The following is a 19,205-nucleotide window of genomic DNA, read 5'->3' on the forward strand; positions in this document are numbered from 1 at the left end:
TATGTTACAACACTATAAGGAAACCTTAAAATTATAGCGTCACCATAGAGAAGTTACAGTGAAGTTTTCCACAAAATGCAACTTAACAATTACACTGGCCAACAGCAAATTTTAATCAAAGATAGATTTATGTGTTTCTAAATGTATTTTTGATGCTGATTTTAAAAACGTCATTTTTTTCCCGCACATCAGGTTTTTGCGACAATTTCTTATTTTTGTTTTTTTTTAAGTTTGACCAATGAAAGCTTGCACAACACGGATTTTTATCATGCGTTGTAATTTATAGTAATTTGTGACATTTCAGAATATAACTCCACCTGTTTCTGGACCTGACTCTTATTTGATAAATAATACCAAATATAATACTATATGACATGTTATTGTTAATTTTATTATTATTATGGAAAACAGCTGTTGAGGAAAAACAAAGGTAGATTCTGTATCAACACAAAATATTAATCTAGAAAAGTTTTTTTTTTCCATTTCTGATAATAGTAAAAATGTGTTGACCAATTTTATTTCACCAATTTATTATGCTTCTTTTCCAATTAAGATTGTAACAGAGTTCACAAAAGCATAATTTTGTTGAAATACTTGCCTAGTGTAACCAACACTCTAAGGCCACCCCAAGGTAACAAAGTCATTCAAAAGTAACTTGCTAACAGTTATGCAGTGAGATTTGTAACATAAACTTGAAATGCTGTATGAGAAATACTCGTTTGCCATCCTGTCATCCTAATGCAACTGTATTATGATACCCGAGTCAGTCAAGTGGAAACGTGGCTCTGTGGCGCAATGGATAGCGCGTTGGACTTCTAGAGAAGAGACAGTTGAAGTGATTCAAAGGTTGTGGGTTCGAGTCCCACCAGAGTCATCTTATACTAAAGTGTTCAGCAAAATGTAATATAATAATTATGAAAAGAACAAGAAAAGGTAAAGCAATTGGCTAAACAACCGATGCACTCAGGTAATAAAAAGTTGAATTCCTTGAACCACAGTCATAATGAAGGTTTGCTATACACTTCTAAGCAAGGTGGTACAACAACAGAGTTGGAAAAGCACAGTTTTGTTGAAAGATTGAAGACCTCTTCACATGACACTTAGCAGGGTGCAGCATTTAGTTGACGAACCCACACGTGATTCACTGTATGTGCTGCATTTTTTACTTGGATAGATTTTGACATGACCTGTCAGGTTTGGATAGATTAGAGAGTCTACTTCACATCAAAATGGATAAGGTTTGTACTCAATGTTAACAGTTAGTTAACAAAGCAAAATTGCTCTGCACCTTTTTCCTCATCAGTGAAATGGGCGTCCACTAGAGGGCAGACTATGCCTGTGAGAACAATACTGCGGTGAGGGAACGCACTTGGAAAAGAGCACTGCACAGTGCTGTGAAAACTTGGCGGCTCCATGGTATCGCAGAAGAGAACAGTGGTCTTTCTTTTTAAAATAAAACAACACAACACAACACATCAGCCAGTACTTGACCCGGTTATAGAGGGAACGGACGATAACTCAACTCTGTCCTTGCATAGTCCGTCCTTTTTAAAAGACTTCTCATCCTCCGTCCGTCCATTCACAAAATGAGCATCCGTCCAGAACGTTCCGTCCCCGGGACGGAATGCCCATCTCTGACTAGAAGACCACATACTAAAAAGTTTTCTTGGTACCATCTTTTCCATTTATTGTGATTATACTGTGCAAATAGAAATGTAGTTACACAACATTATGGGCTCCAGCAGTGCACACTTACAAAGTTTCGGGCAGTAAGTGCAGTGCATAGTACGTAGTAACATGTCAGCTTTCTTTTCATCAAATATCTATTATTTTGCTGTGTCCTGTTGTTGTGGCAACAAGATAATCACAGTGACCAGCATGTGTCCATTAATAACCACTCATGGAAGGATTAATACTTCCATTTCAACAAGAATGGCTATAATTTTGCAATGACAGAAAGTAATTAAGTGTTCCATTGTTCAAACCTGTTTAACTCTAACACTTATTTAATGAGAACATTTTAGGCCGTGAACATCGTAATGCTGTTTGTGTTTTGTTGTTGTTCATGACAAAACACAAATTGTATGGTTTAATTAGGTATTAAAAGTTTGTGGAGCAGCTCTTTGTTCTTGTTCTGGCAGAGGTGAAAAGCAGCTTTGGAGCTGACTCACAGCAGACGTCATGACCTCGTTCCCGTGTCCCACCCACCTGGTGTTCTTTTTTTTTTCGCGTTTTTAACGACTCAGCTTTAATGATGTTCTGTTGGCGGATGTCAGGTAGACCCACAAAAGAAAGAAGAAAAGAAAGCTGAAAAGGACTGTCATCAAAAGCACCAAAGAACATTTTTGGAACTCCCGAGTATATTGGTGATAATGGCAAATGAAAGACATTTTCTTGTAAAGTGGGAGTGATTGGACACATTCAGAATGTCAAAGCAAATGCTATGGGATGAAAACAAGTGAAAGGAAATTTCACAACTGCTCTGTATCATACTGTGAGCTTCTCATATTGTATAATAAGCGGACAAACTACAAAGACACATTGTTGAGACACTTAGCAGAAAATTGGGATAGCTCATTTTTTTGGTCAGTTTGAAGTAAATGCAGGAATGAATAGAGAAAACGCCACATCTTCCAAATGAATAGTGCTCTAAATCAAGACGAGCAGGAAGGCGGGACTTAAACAGGAACCCAAGTCACTGGGAGAGGGGTAATGCATTACGACTGAGTGACTGGGATAGCTGATGATTTTAAAATGCTAGTGGGAAGCTGTTTTTTGACATGTCCGGATAAAAGACATTGTCTGTAAACGCAATTGACGGAGAGGGGAATAATACATGCGAACTCAGGAACTGGAATCAATGATGATTCCAAAATGCTCACAAAGACACATTTTCTAGGTCACAAAAATGGAGATCCAAAGGAAAGACAATGTCTGGAAGATGTAAACCAGGGGCATTACCAGAGGGGGGACAGGGTGGGCAGTGCCCACCCATGGAGAGGCTCTGCCCTCCCAAAGAAAACTGGATGTCGTTCTCATGAATGGGATATAAAAAAATCAAAATCAACTTTTATTTGTTTAGCCCAAATCACAACAACAGTTATCTCAATGAAGGAGAAAACAAAACACGTTTTAAGGTGCAGTAGCCCTACGCTGGATTTTAACCTACTTGAGCATTGTAGCACTTTTTTGCCCACCCTCAGGCAAGACTAATGCCCACCCACACCTGGCATCCCGGTAACACCACTGGTGTAAACTCAAACCAGAACGAGAGGTTGAACACAGCGCATGCCAACTGAGTGCATGAAGTAGCCGAAGATTCGAAAATGCCATTGGGAAGCATTTTATAGGTGGCAAAGGGTGGGCACGTCCAAAGCAATGATGTTGTGTGAACCTCCCACCACTCTTTTTGATAGAGAATACTGTATGTGACTGTTTTGAACTGAGTCCTCATACATCTTGTTATCAAGGCTTGATGTCAGCCTGGCAGGCCTAGGTGGGTCCAGACACGTAGTCTGGACAGCGTCTGGGGTCAAGGCCCTCCTACAGAGCACTCCTCATAGGTCACATCCTGTCCGAAATGGGGGAAGAAAAAAGGAGGGGGTGGGGTTCTTCTTACCATGAGAGGTGGGAGGCAGAATGCCAAAGGTCAGGATAGCTTTCTCAGGTTTCAAAGCTTGCTTGGGTGGAGGGTGGGGGGTGGCTGAGGTGATGAGGTCACTGTGGGTAGTTTAGCTCTAGTTAGGGCCACTGTGTTGCTGCTCATCACAGTAATGGCTTCCGCAATTAAACACTAAAAATGGAAGCACTTATATCCTTTGATTAATAGAGGAAGGTTGTGGGGGCAGCGAAGGAGACCCCGTTTAGGCCTCTTACCTGCTGTGCGCCGCAGCACATGCTCAAAGGGAGATTGTAGTCGGTGTTGTTGTCTTACTGTGGGATTAGTCTGCAATCACGCATTGAGGGCAGCTCAGCTTTTTCGGCCTGAGTGGACAAACACAACCCCAGTGTGAGCTCAGTTAGCAATAAAAGACCTGTGGCTCCAGCGGACTCGGTTGTTAGTGTGTGTGCAAGTGCAACTGTCTGTGGAAGATGGATGGTAGAGTGCAAAAGGCCCGTCGAGTTGAGAGAGGCAACACCACAGGAGACTATTGGGAAATGTGCCTTTACATTGAAGCAACCAGTTCCATTAGGCCTGATTTACAACGCAAAAGTGACACAATTATGATTTGGGATTTGTGTCATGGCAAAGTAGAGAAAATAAACCACACATGCAATCAGGTCTCTTCTAAATGTGACTAAAAATCTCATACGCAGAGATAGGCATTCCATCCCAGGGACAGAACGGTCCGTCCATCCATCCCTGATGGACACCCATTTCACTTACGAGGAAAAAGGTGCAGAGCAATTTTGTTTTGTTAACTAACTGTTAACATTGAGTACAAACTTTATCCATTTGCTTGTGAAGTATGTCCTTTTCTGGGACATCTCTAGACTGTAAAAGTCTATCCAAACCTGACGGGTCACGTAAAAATGAATTATTTTGTAATAATTATATTTATAGCTAGTCCGCCTCACAGTTCAGAGGTCGTGGGTTCGATCCCGGCTCCGGCCTCCCTGTGTGGAGTTTGCATGTTCTCCCCGTGCCTGCGTGGGTTTTCTCCGGGTACTCCGGTTTCCTCCCACATTCCAAAAACATGCATGGTAAGTTGATTGGACACTCTAAATTGCCCTAGGTGTGATTGTGAGTGTGGTTGTTTGTTTGTCTCTGTGTGCCCTGCGATTGGCTGGCAACCAGTTCTGGGTGTCCCCCGCCTACTGCCCAAAGACAGCTGGGATAGGCTACAGTACGCCCACGACCCTTGTAAGGAGAAGCGGTATGGATAATGAATGAATGAATAATTATATTTATTGCGAAATGCAATAAAAGCTGAAAACGTCTTGCGTTAATTTTTTTTTTTAAACTTTCGCAATTTCAGTAAAATGCATGCCGAAGAAGTAACTTACATATCGCCGTTTTGGATCCGATGATGACGGAGCGGTAAAGGTCTTTCCGTAGTATCGAGCGGGAACTGCTTCAGTTTGCGCTATTGCGGGCTTCGCTATGGGTTCCGGATACAGCACCGGAACTTCCGTTGTAAGGAATCGATCGTTAATGTAATATATATAGTAGTCGAAAATTTAATGCAAACGTTTTTTTCCCGAGTGAGGGAATTTCCGTTTGATCCGATCATGGCGGAGCGGTCAAAGTTTTTTCGTAGTGTCGAGCGGGAACTGCTTGAGATTGCGCCACTGCAGGCTTCGCTATGGGTTCCGGGTTCCTGATACCAGAACTTCCATTGTAAGGAACCCACTAAATTAATTAAAACCATATCTAAAAAGCAGAATGACTCTTACTTCTTTGCAATTTATTTTCTGCTTTTGCTTAAGTTTTTTGTCCTGCTTGCATTTCGAGTATGTTTTGCATTTTAATTTTATGAAACCATGACAGTGATGGGGGTCACAAACAATAACTTCAAAGCCATTGACACTAATATCTCTGGTGTAAAAAGCAAACGAAATGATTGACAGGGAGTCTAAATGTACACTCTAAGCTAATAAACTGAATATAATATGTGCAAAAATGTGTGTTATTGTCACAAAATTGCTTCGATGCTACCTAAATCTAATACAGTATATTACTGTACCACGTTACTTTTGTAGCGCGTTACCCACAACACTGGAACTAGAGTAAGCCAACTCAGTATTTGTAATTTTTTTTTGCAAAAGTTTTTTTTTAATTTGACATGTTTAGACTTTGACAACTATTACACTAAACTCCTGCAAAATAGAAAAATGAGTTAGCCCACACGGTTCTAAGCATCGGAATAGTACTGTACATAGTGAGTGAGAATGTGAGTGTGAAAGTTTGTTTGTCTATACTGTATGTGCTCTACATTTGGCTGGTAACTAATCCAGAGTGTTCCCAGCCTCCCATCAGAAGTCAACAGGAATAGGCTCCCGCTCAACTGTAACCCGTTAAAAGACAAGTACGATAAAAAATGGGGGTCAATGAATTCGATCTTGCAAGATAAAGAGAATTGGCGGTATAACATAAGCAGAAAGACAAGAAGCAAGATGTCATTCTTCTGGCTCAGGGCCTGAAGAATAAGTCATTGTTTTGGTGGGCTCGCATTGAGAAAGTGAATTCACTTATTCAGACGGGGAAGAAAGCGCAGCAGGGGAGAGCGAGGAGAAAAGGATTTTAGCGTGGGTGTGCGCCACACAAAAAGGGGAGAAGAGAACACTGCCAAGAGTGAAGAAACACAAGTTACAGAACGTTCTGTGGCAAATGAACTAGAACAGTCAATAACCCTCAGTGTGGAGTGGTAATATGTCTAGAGATGTTGAGTAGTCATATAGTACATGTACAATTTACAATGTGTGTGTCTGTATATATACACACATATACCGGTACACCTATACACATATATATATATATATATATATATATATATATATATATACATGTATATATATATATATATACAGTGTGTGTATATACAGTATATATACATATATATGTACATATATACTGTACAGTAGATGTATATGTGTGTGTGTGTAACATATACAGTATATATATATATATATATATATATTTATATATGTGTGTGTGTATATATATATAGTATATATGTATATATATACTGTACATGTATATGTGTGTGTGTATATACAGTATAAATAAATAAATACATATATATATACATATATATATATATATATATATATATATATATATATATATATATATATATATATATATATATATATATATATATATATATATATATACGTGTGTGTGTGTATATACAGTATGTATATATGTACCAGCCTGGCAGATCATAATCTACATGGATTTGTTTTTGAGTGTTAAATGAATGGTGAACAATGCCAAAGTGGTCCTTACATAGAGAAAAATGGACATTTTTCTGTTTGCATCCTTCAGATGAAAGAGTTTGGACAATCCTGAAGCAGGTGTTATCTCACTTTAGTGATAAAGAACTTTGTGCAGAGCATGGCGTGATGCAAGGGAAGGAGACCGACCAGGTCGAGCTTACATAAGCGTCTCTGAACGCACACAAGCACACGCACGCACCTACACACATACACCCACCCTGCACACACACGCACACACACACCCACGCACCCACACACACACCCACACACACACACACACACACACACGCACAAGATGTCGCCAGATGTCTCGTGTTTGTCTGTGCACTCTTGACAAACACACACTGAGAAAGTCTGGACACGAGCACCTCTGTTTCCCATCACTGTGAATCCACTCAACATGTGTTCTGGTCGGTGGCCAACAACTCACGCTGATCCACTTATTCAGAGCAAACAGTCGGAATCAAACAAGTCATGATGGAATTGAATACTTCAGACCGCGACCGCTCATTAACATTTATCAGCTTGAGTCTTGAATGCGTCATCGTGAGTTAAAGGGTCAAAGATGTGAAAACAGGCAATTTAGTAGCAAATCATATTTTAAAAATCATCTCTATCAGTTAGTGGTGGGAAGTAACAAAGCATGAATCCTAAAATAGTCCAAATAATCATGTTGAATCAGACAAACTTGATTTTAAAAAAGTGGCATGATTGAATTGCATTATTGGTCATTAAATAAATAAATAAATAAAATAATAGTAATACAATTGAATGGAAATACCCATAATTAACTGCAAATGTCAAATTAATTTTGGACATGGAAATGTATGTCAAAATCCCCCAAAATAATTATTTAAAAAAAACAATTCTCACGTCTTTTGCAACTTTTATTTGTTCAGGGTGTAAAAGAACTTTAGTAGGATTTCCTAAAGTCTATATCTTCTGCATCAACACAGCGCGGTTTGGAATGATATGCAGGAAAACATAATACCTCTTTATGTTTATAATCATGGGGTGGCATGGCTCAGTGGTATAGTAGTCATTTCCCAACCTGGAGGTTGTGGGCTCAATCCCCGGCCATGGTGACCATGTCAAAGTATCCTTGAGCAAGATACTGAACCCCCAGTTGCTCCTGATGCTATGTCGTCAGTAAGTAGATGAGGTACAGTGTAAAGCGCTTTGAGTAGCCAAGGTAGAAAAGCGCTATATAAGTGACAGCCCATTAATATTCCAATTTTGAGTGACATGATTTTTCTAAAAAAAAAATATATATAATAAACTATATAAAAAAATATAGTTCAGATTTTCTAGCAGGATTTCTATGTAAACACGCAAACAAAAACACTTTGAACAGGGGTGTGCAGGGTTTTTTATTTTAATTTATTATTTTTAAGGAAATCAAAATCAATGCAAATGTTTTGCGGTATATCTTGCAGTGAAATCCCAAACACAACGTCATCATCATCTTCACTTCAAGTCATTGGTAGTGACTTACGGCCACGCAGAAGTACTTTGTCACCTCTTTACAAATATTAATAAAAGGTCCACTATAGTAGGACCTAGCTTGCAAACAGCTTTGAAAAAAATTAGACTCTATTCTAACCAAACTTTATTTGAGTCAAGATCAATAGAAGATTTGTGAGAAGCTTAGATTTGTGTGTCGTATTAGACTAATTGAGTTAATTTTATTAAATTGCTGTGTGTGCAAATACTGCCGACAAGGAGTACTTTGGCCCATCGGTGCACATGTCTGTGTACATTTCGATCTTTAAACCCTTCCGCTGATTCTGCCGTCATCTATTTACTCTCTGAAGTAACGCAGATGTTGGTTGGCAACGCCGCTTCACCAAGGACCTCACGTTATCCGGCATCTCCAAAGAGGGGACAACGTGGAGTATTTGGAGGTGTGTGTGCGTGCGTGAGGGTGTGTGTGCCAGTGTACAAACACACATTCAGATGGCCTCCTTTGTCAGGCTTATCTGCACTGTATGAAAGATGAAAGCACCGCAGGCTGCCAGCAATCACACAGAGCGAGGGAACAAAATGAACTGATAAAGAAAAAGAAAGGAAGAAAGAAAGAGCAAAGGAAGAAATAAAGTTAAAGTCATGCAAAGCAAATATTTCCCAGATTGAGAAAATTGGATTTCAAGGGAGCCAAATGACACAACATACTTCACACTATCTGAGGAAAGCAGACAACATTTTTTGCAAGGGAATTCATTCATTCATTCATTATCTATACCGCTTGTCCTCACAAGGGTCGCGGGGCGTGCTGGAGCCTATCCCGGCTGTCTTCAGGCAGTAGGCGGGGGACACCCTGAATTGGTTGCCAGCCAATCGCAGGGCACACAGAAACAAACATCCGCACTCACAATCACACCTAGGGGCAATTTAGAGTGTCCAATCAACCTACCAAGCATGTTTGTGGAATGTGGGAGGAAACCGGAGTACCCGGAGAAAACCCACGCAGGCACGGGAAGAACATGCAAACTCCACACAGGGAGGCCGGAGCTGGGATCGAACCCACGACCTCTGCACGGTGAGGCGGGTGTGCTAACCAGCCGTCCACGTATACTTTTTTACATTACTTTTTTTTCATTAAATTAATGCTTTAATCTTGAAAATACAGAATACGACATTTTTCTGGAAAACAATTTTCATCAAAATATGTGACCTTTTTCTTAAAACTTTATTGTTGTAAAATTCGAACAAAAAAACATCTGTCTTTTTATCTTACAAACATACGCCTTTTTTTTCTTTAAACTTAATTCTATAAGTATGCAATGTTTCCTCAAATAAATACGTGACTTTTTATCTTGGAAAAAAAAGCAACCTTTTTTCTCAACCTGTATTCACACAGGACTTCTTGAAAATAAGCAACTTTCCCCCCCCCAAAAATATACAAATGTATTCGCTAAATAATGGGAACAATATCAAACTTATCCAACTATTCTTTTAAAATTTCTAGTCAAAGCCAAGTCAAGTCTTTCCAAAGTTTTAGCCAAGAAATCACATGTCCCAATATTGGCAACTTGAGTCTGACTGGAGTCGAGGCATGAGATTCGAATTGCCAACCCCTGAATCAGAGCCATGGCCAAACATTGCCACACTTTACATTTTGAATCACATTTACATTTAAAAATTACAATTTACATTCAGATATGAAAAATTGTGATGTAGTAATTAATCAGTTTATTTTTCATGGCCCTGCATACAATTTGGCTCAAAACACCGAAACCAATTAGTGTACAGTCTGGGACAACCTGAGCTTTGCAAACTCTCCTTATCGATAAGCGCATAGCATGTGGTTAATGTTCACCTGGACCTTCAAAACGACAAGGCCCGATTGTGACATAAGTCAAGTTATGTATTAACTCTGACCTCAATAGACAAGAGTTGTGACCATACGTCAAAGCTGGAGATAATGAAGAGATAACGTCATCTAAAAGAGCTTCAGGAATGGAAATGTCACAAGCCTCCGCTGCGTTAGTATGAGATAAAAGTAAAACATGTGACATGGATGGCGCAGTAAAAGCTAGGTAAAGTGTTTTGGAAACACCTTCAAGTCACCGCTGATATCAGTCAACAGCATAACTATGGAAATAAATTGTGAGCAGTTTCCTCAATCATAAAACTCTTTATAACAGGCAACACATTTATAAATAGAAATCACTGACCTTCATTGTCAGATGACCTGTTCTTCCACAATAAACATTTACAACGCACATCAGGTCATGTTCTATTTTAAGCTTACAACTGATGAAATAAAGCAAGCTTGATAACGCAACAGTGACGGATCAGAAGCTCTGCCTGCATTGCTCTGTTTTATGTTACAGTGTCAAAAGTTCTAAAGAAATCATAATGCCAATAACCAGAGGTGGGCATTTGTTATTCCTTCAGTCCTTCTGTGAGTTCTGCATCTCAGGTTGTTGGTCCGAGTCAGCCAAATGGCATCGAAAACGGACTTACCAGTACAACATCACACGCAGGGTCCGCACTTCTGACACGCTGCCAAATAAAGGAAAAAATTGAAAATAAAATAGTGTTGTAGACCTTTCGGTCCCTCAGACGCAATGATATGTGCCCCATATTGTTTTGATTTCACCGATCACCGGTGTGTGTGTGCCTGTTGTTTTTATTTGTTATTGTTTCTTTATTTGGCGCCGTGTCTGCTTGTGCGGCGCCTGTGTGTGACGTGAAAATTATGTTCTCGACGCTGATTGGCTGTCGCCAACGAGGCGACTGGGACCACATGGGTCGGAAATACAGACGGGAACTTAGTGATAGACAGACAATGCCCATCTCTACCAATAACGTTTCCTCCATCTTATGTTAGTTTGCTTGTTGACATAGATATTTAGTGTTGGACATCCAAGCCTAGAAGAACAAGTGGCTTAACTTCTACCTGGTTATAGAATTATTTTAAAGGTTTGACATGTAGTCATAATTTGTTTTGTTGAAATAGCAATCACAAAATGAAAAATCTAACAAAGTTAAGATAACTGTGTTGCTAATTAGCACTGGACAGCTACACCTAGACATACAGGTATCTTAACTTCCAGAGGTGGGCATTTTATTAAATTTTGCTGGTCCGTCATTCGTCATCCATCAGCAGCCAGGGTACCTGTCCATCATTTGTCAGTCCATCATTTTTGTGACGAAGTGAATTGTAATCATCAGTCCGTCAGAAGTCCGTTGGTCCGTCAGTCAGTCCCCTCAAAAAACGTCAGAAAAATGGCTGTAATACGTGACAGACTAACGGTCCCTCAGTGACGGACCGACAATTACATTGACAGATGAAAACCCACTTCCGTTATCCGTCAGTCCGTCTATTTTAAAAGGTGTCCCGTCATTTGTCAATCGTTAGCAAAACAGGCGCCCGTCAGTCTGATCTTCTATCTTGTCATAGAATTATTTGAAAGGTTTGACATGTAGTTAATTTGTTTTGTTGTTAAAATACTCACAAAATGGGAACTCTAACGAAGTTAAGATAAGATATTAGCACTGAACAGTTAAGTCACGTTGGCAAACAATTATTCCATAAGTTTTACTTCGCCATAAAATGACTTGTAAAGTTTCACATGATTTTTTCTCTAATTAGTAATTATAATCCACCCATCCATCCATTATCCAATCCGCTTATCCCCACAAGGGTCGTGGGCGTGCTGCCTATCCCAGCTGCATTCGGGCAGTAGGTGGGGTTGCCAGTCATATGATCATATAATATAATGAATGAGAAAATGTGTTAAATGTGTTAAACCACGTTAAACCAAGATATCTATCATATACTAAGATGTTTGTGAAAAAAAGAAACGGAAGCTTCGACTGATAGGACATAGAAAATAATTGGACAGATGTTGTCTGGAGCGGGGGGGGTTTGGGGGCCAGGGAGTGATGTTGAAATAGGCCCAGCTGACTTGATTGGTACTCCCCATAATGAGACTGCACTGTGGGGGGAGTTTGCATAAGCTTATTACAACATAATCCTGGTAGCTGCACCATAATGTAGCATGCCAGACAGTCTTTCTGTTTTTTTTCCTCAGATAAACGACAGTAAACGCGATGTGTTTGAGTTTTGCCAATAATAACTACCAACCATCTTTGGAAAAGACAGTTTACACAAATTGAGGAACTCGCTAGCTAGACTGAGGAGTTGCTAGCTAACGGGCTAATCATCGTACTCAGCCTATTAGATTCATGGTTGAAAGGTATTTCAATCAAGTAAAAGTGTCAATTGTGCAATAGTTAGATTTTTTTGGCACCATGTTATGCTTTTCTTATCTGCTTTAGTCAGTGTACCTCATGCTGCTTTCAGCACCAACTGAATTGCTCAGGTTAAAACACTTAGCTGCTTCACTTACAAATCTTCTGCCTATCTAGGGCTGTTTTTCGCGTCAGTTGAATGGCTATGGTGAGATCGTTCAGTTGCTTTGCTTGCAACTTCCTGCCTCTGTGTCCTGGGTCCTTTCCTCAATGTGTCGAGCACTGCTTTGTCCCTTCTATGGTCAGGTCACTAAATTGCTCTGCATGCTCCTCTGTCCACAGTCTATTGCTACTTCTGCCTTCAGTTTACAGTAAAGGCCATGGTAGTGTTGCTCAATTGCTCCACTAGCAATCGCCTTTCTTTCCCTGTTGTCCTGCTCCGCTTACCTCAGTCTGTTTAGCGCTGCTTTTAAATCCTGACAACACATAACAGCAGGTTCCTCTACTTAAAATACTTCGCCTTGAGACTGTTACAAAATTGCCTTTTTATTTATTTATTTTTTAATATGAGTCAAGAATAAGAAATTTACCAGATAAGCTTTGGTGTAGGTGTCTCTTAATAACAGCCCCAGACATATTGCATCGCATTACAAGGGCTTGAGCAATTGTTAATCTCTTAAAACCATGCACAAAGTGGAGCATAGTCTATGTGTTGGATCCCTTCCCACCCAAGGGATCTGACTTGCATAGTTAATGTCGCTCCGTAATCCCACTCAGCAAGCAGTGCTGCAGTTATCATGCTGGCAATTATCTGAGGAGGAGATGCAGGGATAGCTCAGCAACTCTTAATCGGCCAAACTGATTACCACGCTGCTCAATCGCCGTGTCAAGGCACCGTCATCTCCGAAACAGTTCTCCGAAGTTACGTAAAGATATGGGTTCATGGGGGCGGGTGAAGGAATTCAATAACCTTGTGGAGAATTACAGTGGAAAGAGGTTACAGCTGACTTATTATGCCATTTTCTCGATGAAAAAAAAAATCTACAAGTCAGTAACGCCGCAGGTAATAGCTACCTTTGACAATGATGAGGTCAGTTTTGGTTATAGAGAACTGCTAAATCTTTCAACTTTGCTGAATCCAATACAAATACATGACTTCATGGACTTTATTTATTTATTTTTTGTCCAAACGAGATTCAGTAGTTTCTATTTGAACCTATGTAGACAAACCAGCGATACTAGGAATGTAGCCAAATTGGCTGAAGGATGAAGTCTTAAAATCTGGAGAAGGGTGGACTATAATAATTGAGTTGGAGATATAGTTTCACGAAATACTGACAACTAATTAGGCCAACCAATGACTGCCAATGCATGAACCACAAATGCTGGTTTAGCCCATTATCTTGACATAAAATGGCTACTAAATGTTTTACAGGGCATTTAGCCATGATTTTTTGGTTTGTGGATTAGGGTGGAGAAGTTGAGCTATTGGTGGGAAGACATTTATACGTTTACACACAGTCAGTGGTAATGAAAGGGACAATCTTCTAGGAAGCCTTCTGAGGAAAATTCTCTTGATTGAAAGTGGAGGAGACATTAACTTGGACATCCAGCAGATCTCCTACAAAAACTATTGGAGCAGCTTTATGTAAAGCTTTATTTTTCTGCAGACTGAAAACATTTGGGTTTTAAATGACGAAAATGAGACAAGACATCAACAGTTCAGGTTTTATTACCAGATATTTACATTTGTATCTGATGGACAACTCATAACAGAACACTATATTTTTAGGTGACCATCAGTACTGGCTAAAAGGCTAATAAGGAAAGTGAAAAGGACTTAAATGTCCCTGTAAAGTGAAACTAAATGTCCTCTAAATTTGACTCACCACAGAGAAGAATGTTGTTGACCATCCTGCCGGACTTTAATGATTACAAAAATCAGCAATTACGCTGGTATAAATTGTAGTTTTAAAATGACGAAAATTAAAGCAGTTCCCTCGACTCTCGAATGCTGGGAGTGGGTCCGCTAAATGCACTGAAACCATGATCTTTCTTATGCCTGCACATACTGTAACTACATGTTTAAGTTGCAAAAATATGGCCTCCAGTGACTGAAAGATATACTCATGCCTGGACTTTTTCACGCAACGACAGTCCACTGTTTTTTGGGTTTTTTTTCCGCATCAATGTTGAATTTACTTTTTAGCCTTAGCGAAGCCGTTAGCCACCAAGTATGACACTCTCAAGGCACTTACATCTGTTGATAAATCCGTTTTGAAGTCTGCATTGACTGCACATATTGTTGTGCAGAGCGGGCTTCCTTCATGCGTGGGAATCCCTGTAAATCCATATTTCAAGTAGATATTCTGGTATTGTCTGTGAAATATTCCTTTGTTTTTCTTCTTGGGCATAGGCAATTGTGTTGAATTCTCACTGGGCCTTTTAACCATTGCAAAGAAACTTTCCAAATACGTCTGTTTATTTTACTCATTTGCTAGCTTCTACATTTAATGTTAGCTTTACGCGACGGAGACAACTTGACATGCGTTAAGAGTCCGTCACAGATGGATGTAACGGAGAGAATCAGGTCACTTTTCAAAATAAAATATTTTTCGGCCTCGGACATTAAATAAACCGAAAGTACTGTTCTTTTTTTTCTTTCTTTCATCCGTGCGGCTAGCCGTGGCCCGGTCCAAAGTAGCCTGAGGCCCGGCGGTTGGGGAACACTGCTTCATGGGGCATTTATTCACCATTTTTTGGGGCAGGTTGTGGATTAAGACAGAAAAGTTGAACAATTGCTGGGGGTAGGTTTGCACACAGTCAATCCAAGTAAAAGTGACAAGGTAGCAGCTCGTAGGTTTCACCTTTTGTTACTAAAATATTGTTGGAAAATCAAGGTGAGCTGACTGTACTGATTAGGCCATTTAACTCCCACACACTCACCACCACTCACACACACACACTGAGGCTGGACAACATGATCGTGTATCATCTGTCAGACAGCACTTAATATCTTTCAGCTACATGCCCTACATGCGAAAAAGGCAAATATACTCCAGATGCACAGAGACAAGTACTAATTGGTTCAAGTGTACAGAAACCAGTGTAATTGAGAAAATGTTATTCATGTACATTTTGTCAAAATGCTTTCAAATAAGTAGAACCTGGTGGGAGTTAGACCAGGTATCTTGGAATTTCTTCAATGTTTTCTAGAAGTCGAATGCACTACCCATTGCCCACATACACTGAAGTACTACAACGACCATATGAGTCTTCATTTTAGATCGTTAATATGTACACAATGTTTAATGCAGAGAACTCCGGTAGGATTTGAGCCAACCCAAAGCCTGGTTTAAAGAAACACGCTGGCCGAGAATCAAACCCAGTTCTACTGCTTGGAAGACATCTATGTTAACCACTATACCACCAACGCGGGGCATAAATTATTGGTAAACAGGGTTGAAGTGATTCAGAAGTCAGGTTAAAGCAACGGTCCATTTCAAATTTCCAGAAACCAGTGCTTTTCATAAAATGTTACTCATGTACATTTGGCAAAAATGCTTAAAAATAAATTGACTCTGGTGGGAGTCAAACCGAGGACCTGGGAATATATTCTCATCTAGGAGTCCAATGAACAATCCATCGGCCCACAGAAACTGATAAACTATGGCGATCTCACATTCTTCATATTAGATGGCCAATATGCATGCAAGTAACATTCATCCAAAACAACTCTGGTGGAATTTGAGGCAATCCAAAGCTTGAGTTTAAAGCAATGCGCTGGCTGGGAATCGAACCCAAGTCAACTGCTTGGAAGGCAGCTATGCTAACCACTATACCACCAGCACTGCTGAAGTAACTTACTGATCAAGGGTTGAAGTAAGTCAGAAGTCAGGCAAAATTGGTTCAGGTGTACAGAAACCAGTGCAATTGATCAAATGTTACTCATGTACATTTGGCAAAAAATGCTTGAAAAACTAAATGACTCTGGTGGGAGTCAAACAGAGAACCTTGGAATTCATTCATTCTGATCTAGAAGTCCAATGAACTATCCATCGGCCCACAGAAACTGATAAACTATGGCGATCTCACTACTCTTCATTTTAGATGGCCAATATGCATGCAAGTATTATTCAGCTAAAACAACTGTGGTGGAATTTGAGCCAATCTAAAGCTTGAGTTTATAGCAATGCGCTGGCCGGGAATCGAACCCGGGTCAACTGCTTGGAAGGCAGCTATGCTATCCACTATACCACCAACGCTGCTGGAGTATCTGGGTGATCAAAGGTTGATGTAAGTCAGAAGTCAGGTAAAATTGGTTCAGGTGTACAGAAACCAGTGCAATGATCAAATGTTACTTATGTACATTTGGCAAAAAATGCTTGGAATCAAGTTGACCCTGGTGGGAGTCAAACAGAGAACCTTGGAATTCATTCATTCTGATCTAGATGTCCAATGAACTATCCATCGGCCCACAGAAACTGATGTATATGACGATCTCATCATTTCATTTTAGAACGCAAGTGCATGCAAGTAACATTCAGCTAAAAGAAGCCTGGTGGAATTTCAGTCAATCTAAGAATTGAGTTTAAAGCAATGCGCTGGCTGGGAATTGAACCCAGGTCAACTGCTTGGAAGGCAGCTATGCTAACCACTATACCACCAGCACTGCTGGAGTAACTTACTGATCAAGGGTTGAAGTAAGTCAGAAGTCAGGTAAAAATTGTTCAGGTGTCAAACACAGAATGTTGGAATTCATTCATCCTCATCTATAAGTCAAATGAAGTATGCATCGGCCTACAGACACTGATGTAGACACTGACATAAATTGTTGGTAAGCTGGGTTTAAGTGAGTCAGAAGTCAGGGTAAGGCAAATGGTTCATTTCAAGTTTACAGAAACCAGTGCATTTGACCAAATGTTACTCATGTACATTTGGCAAAAAATGCTTGAAAAACAAAATGACTCTGGTGGGAGTCAAACACAGAACCTTGGAATTCATTCATTTTCATCTAGAAGTCAAATCAACTATGCATCAGCCTACCAAAACTGATGTATATGACGATCTCATCACTTCATTTCAGAATGCAAGTGCATGCAGGTAAGTTGAAGTAACATTCAGCTAAGAGAAGTCTGGTGGAATTTCAGTCAATCTGAAAATTGAGTTTAAAGCAATGCACTGGCTGGGAATTGAACCCAGGTCAACTGCTTGGAAGGCAGCTATGCTAACCACTATACCACCAGCACTGCTCAAGTGCCTTAGTGATCAAGGGTTGAAGTAAGTCAGAAGTCAGGCAAAAATTGTTCAGGTGTCAGAATGTTGGAATTCATTCATCCTCATCTATAAGTCAAATGAAGTATGCATCGGCCCACAGACACTGATGTATATGACGATCTCATCACTTCATTTTAGAATGCAAGTGCATGCAAGTAAGTTGAAGTGACATTCAGCTAAAACAAGTCTGGTGGAATTTCAGTCAATCTAAAACTTGAGTTTAAAGCAATGCGCTGGCTGGGAATCGAACCCAGGCCAGCTGCTTGGAAGGCAGCTATGCTAACCACTATACCACCAGCACTGCTCAAGTGCCTTAGTGATCAAGGGTTGAAGTAAGTCAGAAGTCAGGTAAAATCCGTATGCAGAAACCAGTGCAATTGAGCAAATGTTATTCATGTACGTTTTGTCGAAATGCTTTAAAATAGGTTGAACCTGGTGGGAGTCAAACCCATCATTTTGGAATTCTTTCGTTGTTTGGTAGAAGTCCAATGCCCTACCCATTGCCCCAGAGAGACTCGTGTACGACAAAGACCATATGACTCTTCATTTTAGATCGTTCATTTGTACATGATGTTAAATGCATAGAACTGTGGTGGGATTTGAGCCAATCCAAAGCCTGAGTTTAAAGAAATGCATTGGCTGGGAATCAAACCTAGATCAACTGCTTGGAAGGTAGATATATTAACCACTATACGACCAAAGCTGGACATAAATTGTTGGTAAGCTGGGTTTAAGTGAGTCAGAAGTCAGGGCAAGGCAAAAGGGTAATTTCAAGTTTATAGAAACCGGTGCAAGTCCAATGAACAATCCATCGACCCACAAAAACTGATGTACGATGACAATCTCATCACTCTTCGTTTTAAATGGCCAATATGCATGCAAGTAACATTCAGATAAAGTGACTGGTGAAAATTTTGCCAATTTAAAACAATGCAATGGCTGGGAATCGAACCCAGGTCAACTGCTTGGAAGGCAGCTATGCTAACCACTATACCACCAATGCTATGGAAGCAAACTAGTGATCAAGGGTTGAAGTAAGTCAGAAGTCAGGTAAAATTTAAGTGTACAGAAGCCAGTGCAATTGAGCAAAAGTTATTTATGTACATTTTGTCAAAATGCTTGAAAATAAATTTAACCCGGTGGGAGTCCAACCCAGAGCCTTGGAATTCTTTCATTATTTTCTAGAAGTCAAATGCACTACCCATTGCCCCACAGTGACTCATGTACTACAAAGACCATCATGACCCTTTATTTTAAATTGTTGTATGAATAAATGTACAGTA

At 39.9% G+C, this 19,205-nt stretch overlaps 7 non-coding genes across 7 annotated transcripts; 1 reads left to right on the forward strand and 6 right to left on the reverse strand.

The window, feature by feature from the left end:
- Positions 1-781: 781 nt before the first annotated feature.
- trnar-ucu (transfer RNA arginine (anticodon UCU)) lies at positions 782-874 on the forward strand. Its single transcript has 2 exons — positions 782-818; positions 839-874. It is a non-coding gene; the product is annotated as a tRNA-Arg (tRNA).
- Positions 875-16,424: 15,550 nt separating this feature from the next.
- Positions 16,425-16,496, reverse strand: trnag-ucc (transfer RNA glycine (anticodon UCC)). Its single transcript has one exon. It is a non-coding gene; the product is annotated as a tRNA-Gly (tRNA).
- Positions 16,497-16,838: 342 nt separating this feature from the next.
- On the reverse strand, positions 16,839-16,910 carry trnag-ucc (transfer RNA glycine (anticodon UCC)). Its single transcript has one exon. It is a non-coding gene; the product is annotated as a tRNA-Gly (tRNA).
- A 335-nt stretch (positions 16,911-17,245) lies between these two features.
- Positions 17,246-17,317, reverse strand: trnag-ucc (transfer RNA glycine (anticodon UCC)). The gene has a single exon. It is a non-coding gene; the product is annotated as a tRNA-Gly (tRNA).
- A 505-nt stretch (positions 17,318-17,822) lies between these two features.
- On the reverse strand, positions 17,823-17,894 carry trnag-ucc (transfer RNA glycine (anticodon UCC)). The gene has a single exon. It is a non-coding gene; the product is annotated as a tRNA-Gly (tRNA).
- Positions 17,895-18,151: 257 nt separating this feature from the next.
- On the reverse strand, positions 18,152-18,223 carry trnag-ucc (transfer RNA glycine (anticodon UCC)). Its single transcript has one exon. It is a non-coding gene; the product is annotated as a tRNA-Gly (tRNA).
- A 630-nt stretch (positions 18,224-18,853) lies between these two features.
- On the reverse strand, positions 18,854-18,925 carry trnag-ucc (transfer RNA glycine (anticodon UCC)). Its single transcript has one exon. It is a non-coding gene; the product is annotated as a tRNA-Gly (tRNA).
- Positions 18,926-19,205: the final 280 nt, after the last annotated feature.

The sequence above is a fragment of the Filicampus tigris genome, chromosome 7, assembly GCF_054856515.1.
Source record: "Filicampus tigris isolate MCC_2025a chromosome 7, RoL_Ftig_1.0, whole genome shotgun sequence".
In the NCBI taxonomy this organism is placed as follows: domain Eukaryota; kingdom Metazoa; phylum Chordata; class Actinopteri; order Syngnathiformes; family Syngnathidae; genus Filicampus; species Filicampus tigris.